General features: G+C 44.9%; 1 pseudogene; it reads left to right on the top strand.

Moving 5' to 3' along the window:
- Nucleotides 1–422: 422 nt before the first annotated feature.
- Nucleotides 423–1,756, top strand: LOC125508313 (NDR1/HIN1-like protein 1 pseudogene; annotated as a pseudogene).
- Nucleotides 1,757–6,132: the final 4,376 nt, after the last annotated feature.

The raw sequence follows: 6,132 nt of genomic DNA, 5'->3' as shown, positions 1-6,132 counted from the left end.
CTATGCGCATATTGCGCTTATTTAGCTTTGAAAACGACTAGCTTATGCTAACAACATCTATCAACCCCTACATGCCAACTTTGCTTTCTAATCCCTCCTGCCTAAGCGTATTGTGCCTACTAAGCTTTGCCTACCTTCGATAAGAGAGGGGCGATAATAGCGGAGCGCCTTCGGCTCGTCCCAATGCTTGTAGTCGCGCTAGGTGGTCTATGGATCTGAATTTTTTTTAATGTTCTTTGTACTAACTTGACAGTTGATACATAGATTGGAAGTTCATCGAGAAAGAAAAAAAGCTGAGAAAAAAAATAAAGTGTAGGTTTACGTTATGGTCGTCTAACTAGAATTAGTAGGCACGTCGCTGGGCAGGCCCCACCGTGACCCTGGGATTCAGAGGAGAGAGCCTATTAATGGGGTGACCCGTAAGCTCAATCTACTCTGCTTCCCAAACACCACAGCCCCCGCACCACACCTCCTCCTTTCCTCCTCCTTCCACTACACCTCTGAACCACTCAGAATAAGAGCTCATCGGAGACACAACCAAATCATACGCGAATCAACTGATCAAAGCAGCCAGCTAGCCATGGGCAAGGACTGCGGCAACCACGGCGACGACCACCTCCGGAACGGCTGCCGGCGCCTCCTGGCCGTGCTCCTGGTCCTGGCCTTCATCGTCGCCATAATCACCCTCATCGTCTACTTGGTGCTCCGCCCCACCCACCCGCGCTTTTTCCTCCAGGACGCCTCCCTCCGGCAGCTCAACCTCTCCAACTCCTCGGGCCTCCTTTCCACCTCCCTCCAGGTCACCGTAGCCTCCCGCAACCCCAACGACCGCGTCGGTGTCTACTACGACCGCCTCGACGTCTACGCCTCCTACAAGTACCAGCAGATCACCGTCGCCGCCTCGCTCCCGGCGGTCTACCAGGGCCACGGCGACGTAGACGTATGGTCACCAGTGCTCGACGGGCCCAACGTGCCCTTCGCGCCGTACCTCGCCAGCGCCATCTCCCAGGACTGCCAGGCTGGCTACCTCATCCTCCAGGTCAAGATCGACGGCCGCGTCAGGTGGAAGGTCGGCAGCTGGATCTCTGGCCACTACCACCTCTTCGTCACCTGCCCGGCCTTCCTCGTCACCAGCGGCGGCAACGGCGCACCAGGGGCTAGCGGGTTCAAGTTCCAGACGACCACTTACTGCCACGTAGAGGTCTAGTTTTATCACAGCTAGCTCCGGCGGTCCAGTCGCCGGCGAGAGGTAGGTTTCTTCTTGGCTTGTATACCATAGTGACCGCAGAGGCACAGATCGGTGGCAATAATTATTACACTATTATATGTGGGGTTATAAGTGTAAAGCAGGGGTGCATGGTTTACCATTTACTTCCCATTGATAATCATGGGGCAATGCACATGAGTTGTTTCATAACTGTAGTAGTACTGTACTACTAGAATTTTGGAGTTCTGTTTGGTGGTTTGGTGTCAACAACCAGATCCTAGGCAGCTCTCCATGGTCTGAGATTTGGTGAAGCTTCGGAGAAAGTACAAATGGGGACTATGTGTTTGTGATCCCATGTCCAAGAACAAAAGGTAGTTGGATAATCCCTCTCACTCACATGGAGTTTGATCATATGAAACATTGGGAACACAAATGTTAGTTTGCGGAAACCGTTTTGTTTCTTTAATCCCTATATGTGCCAATTGCCAATGATACGCTGGCATCCACATGTGGAAGCATATGTTCTTGGTAAAAAAATTGTTGTATGAACTTTGACTTTGCAATCAGTTACTAGTCATCAGTAGTTTAACAGTCGAACAATTACAGTCGGTATGTAGGTTTACATCAGGTTATGGAACTGAATTTACACATGCGACTTTCTGAAAAGATTGCAGAATAGTACTTGGAGTCGCCATCTTTCTTGTAAAGGACTGTATTTTCTTTCTGAAGTTTCCATGAATGGCTTTACACGACAGATGCTGAGATAGTGGCTTCTTTGTGGGTGTGGCCCATGTTCCGTCGAAATGATAAGGATTCACTTGCTTTGGGGAGAGAAGGAAACATGTGCCTATCGGCAGCAAATTAATGCAGCACTGACTGCATATTATTTAAAATGGTATATATGCCTTCAGAAAGATGGGAGATGACAGTGGAGATGATTCGATCCGAGATGCCTGAAAACCTTTGTACGAGTATTGCTTCAGAAGATAAATGGAAGGGCACAGAGAAAGATGGATTCGAAGCTAAGCATGCATGTGCAATGTATGATCACTCCCACTTTCCTTTTGGTTGCTTACTCCGGTTGTATTCTCGTGCTAGCTAGCTAGTTTCCGTTTGGTGCAAGTCCATTGCAACATAGGAGTACAACGGTGATGATATGAGGTGAGAAGATTTGTGGCACGCAGATGTGGGGCACATGCCTCATTTTTATTTTGGCATTTGATTTTGAATCCTTTATACTTTTGAATCAAAAGTTCAAATTAATTTTCGTTTGCATACTCGTGTTCCATGCAACGAGGGCTTTGAGGCCACTTTTGAATACGTTAGATGAGTTTTTAAAACTACACCAAGTTTCATTTGTTGAAATTTGATACAAATGAACGACAAAATCCTTTTTTTCGCGAATACGCAAAAGGCTTGCGTATCATTGCATTGATAGGTAGAAAAAAGTGTTAGCAGCAATTACAGGAACAACCTCTGACGAGCACGGACAAGCAGCACGGCGTGAGTCAAGAGGTTATGCATACAACAGAAAGGGGTGTATGCATCCCCACAGCATAAAAAAGGAACTACTCGTCGGGCAGGATGAGGCCGAGTCCTCGGGCGCCCGCATGAGCCCAGCCGCGGGCTTCCTCCCTGATCGTCGCCAAGGTCCTAGAGATGGAAGGCCGGGCGGCGTCGAAGACACAAGCGTTGCGTTGCTTCCAGATCTCCCAAGCAATGAGCAAGGCCAGGGTGTTGAAGCCATGCCGTAGGCAAGTAGGAGTGGTGGCAGCCGAAGCGGCCAGCCAGTCGATGAACGACAAAATCCTCAAGTTTGGGAAACTAAAACATAAAACTTAGTGTGTCCTCGTACAGAAGCCAAAGATTTTGCAGACCTCAGAGCAATCGTGTGTGCGGGAACAGCCGGGCAGGTGTGTGCCCCTGTGAATTTTGGTTAATACGGGCTCATGTTGAAATTGAGGAGATAAAGACCATGCAATTACTAAAGCCAGCCACCTCACACAATCGGCTGCCCATGCGATTACTTGCATGGAGGAGATTGGATATGTTATCTCGCGTGTGTGTTTTTGCGTCGGTTTCCAACCAAAACCGGCTTTTCATTTTTTTGCAAATTCGGGGAAGACGGATTGAGGGACACATTGGACCCGTCGGTTAAATTCAGGGGAGGGGGAATTAGAGCATGGTTAATAGTATAGCCAACTGCTGACTATAAGCCATTGGCATATCATCTATAGCCCATTTTATAGTCAATATGTATAATAGTTGATTAGAAGAATGTACTATTTTTTATTATATGGCTCATCTTTCACTCTCACAAAGTGCCTAGGAGCACGTGCTAGAGCTGACTCTTCATCAAGAGCCCGCTTACCTTCTCTCTCCTCTTTTCTTTCCTCCAACTAAACAAAAATATACTAATTTATTTCTTATAGCCAGTTGACTCAGCTCTAATATACTTGCTCTTAGGAGAAGAGCCAGAATCTCTTTAAATGAGGGACACACTGGGCCCGCCGATTAAATTCACATGGGGAGAAAAATTAAGCCTCTTCCAATACACATGAAAGAGCTTAACAATTAAACTCTCTAATATGTAGATGCTCAGCTTATTGTTGCTAAGCTTCCCTCATGTAATGAGTTGTAGACTGTAAATTGTGCTTTTGTCTAGGCACACACGTCTAGCATCTTTTTTTATGGGGTCACAAAACTCTTTTATTTCCTTTTAATTACCTTGCCACATAACAGTTTTTGTCTAGTTGAGACGCTTAATAGCTGGAGCACATGGAAGAACCTTAGGGGACGGTAAAAGGTCCCTTCCATGCGATAGCTAGCCTGTTGTGCACCCTCCGCACGTTGACTCATTTGGCACATGGTGGGCCCCACTCATGACCATGTCGGCCCAACAAAAGGAAATGGAAAGTGAATGAAGCTCCATGCATGTCGTTCGGGCGTCGCAACACATGCTTGCGAGGGAGCAATCTTGTTTCATTTGTAGGATATAAAGAAAACGAGACAATTTATCTTTATTTCTGTTGTTTCACTGTTGGATTGTTTTCTGACGCCTTCACGAGAAGATCACAACAATTCTGAGGCGTTTGGTATTGGATCTATAATGTACGACAACATCAATGTGAGTTATGTGAAGCCCTCGTTGGACGGCCGTGTGGGATTATATTGATAGATCTGGACTTGTCGTGATCATGCGTATAAGTTGTTGGACGACTTGTACGAGAGAGAGATACATGGGAAGGATATACAGAAATAACAAAAAGATTAAAGCTGAAGCTATCTCTGAATCCTAAGGTGCTAGTCCATATCGAATCCGTGTAGAACTATCGGAAGAGTTTTCTTTAACATGGCATGTGCATGGCGTACTTCAGTTAACCACAATTTTGCAAGTTGAGATTACACTTGAACTCTTCTAGATTTCTTGTAGGCAATGCTTTTGTAAAGCAAATTGTAATCCGATCTTTTGATGGAATAAATCTGATGTCTAATTTGTTACTAGCAACTCGTTCGCTGCAAAAGTGAAAATTAATTTCAATATATTTGGTGCTGGCATAAAACATTGGGTTAGCAGATAAACATGTTGCACCATGATTATCACACGGAACACTTGGAGTTTACACTTGTGACACTACAAGTTCTTTGAGCATAGAGTGAAGTGCACCAACTATACTTCTATAACTTGATGAGGGCATCACTAACAAAGTTACACCCACAACCCCTACTGCTACATATACTGGACCGATTACTAGAGCTCGCGCACGCCAATTAAATTACCAGGTAGTTTCGTTTCTCAGTAATGATTCTAATGTTCATGAGAATATGATGATGTCTAAATTGGATACATTTGTTTTGCTTTAAATGAAGCGTCAATAATGGACAAGAACGATGAACATTGGAGCATGATCAAGCATGAAGAAAATGGCACGTGCAAGGGGAGCAAGAACAGAGTTTCTGGTAGAGTTTTCACCACTTTGGAGCCACCATGATGACATCCAAGGACATGGATAAAATATATAAGATGGACTTTCATAAATTGCGTCCATAGTTTAATATAGGTGTTGCGCTACCTTATTTTTGGGTCAGGCCCATGTTATTTTGAAATACTACTTATAGGATATTTTTTAGTCTATATTATTGGGGAAGAGACTCAGGAGGTGTTTTAGTTCCACCTTGCCAAGTGGGGACAAAATTTCATCTCTTTCCCCTTACAAATACAGCCCTTAAGGCAGCGTTTAGACTTTGTGTTTTGTTTAGATTAAAGTTCGCCATAGCTGCAACTCGCGTACTTCATTTGTGTTCAACGACCAGTCAAAGACGTCATAGAACCCCACTTTGATTAATAAAGCATTCCTCTTAAATTTGCAATATCCAGATTGCAATCTCAGTGTCTTGCTCGTTCTTGGTTCGCCTGCAGGAAAGAGACCTTCATGGTCAGGTTGATCGTGCTCCGGCATGGTCAATAACCTCTCGAAGTTGGTTTAGCAATTGCTAAGGAGCGATGTCTTCACATGTTCGTAGTCGGATCGTCAAAGTCGAGTTCCTCCAAAACAATAGTTACCATCTCATCAAAAGACGGGACACATTTGCCTCTATCAAGTGGTATCATATTTCCAGGGGTCTCGGTGAGATTTTACCAGTTTTCGTAGTCTACATTGTTTCTGTTCTTCATACCTACAGTTACAAAAGGCCAAAAAATATACGGTTAGTTCATCATATTCGAACCAGTCTGAGCCATAGCATAATATTTTCAGTGTTTTGCTTTGTTGAATTTGTGGTTGCATCATCGTGTCAAGTTGCTGGTCTTAGCATCTAGTCCCTTAGAGTTTCGAGTTCTGTTCACAGATTGTCATGTCGCCGCCGCACCATCGCCATTACCGCTGCTAGATACCACCACCATCATCACTGCTGCCATATACCAC

This window comes from Triticum urartu, chromosome 5A, assembly GCF_056163025.1.
Source record: "Triticum urartu cultivar PI428250 chromosome 5A, HENAU_Tu73, whole genome shotgun sequence".
NCBI lineage: Eukaryota > Viridiplantae > Streptophyta > Magnoliopsida > Poales > Poaceae > Triticum > Triticum urartu.
The sequence above is the reverse complement of the archived record's forward strand: the minus strand, read 5'-3'. Positions and strand labels throughout refer to the sequence as shown.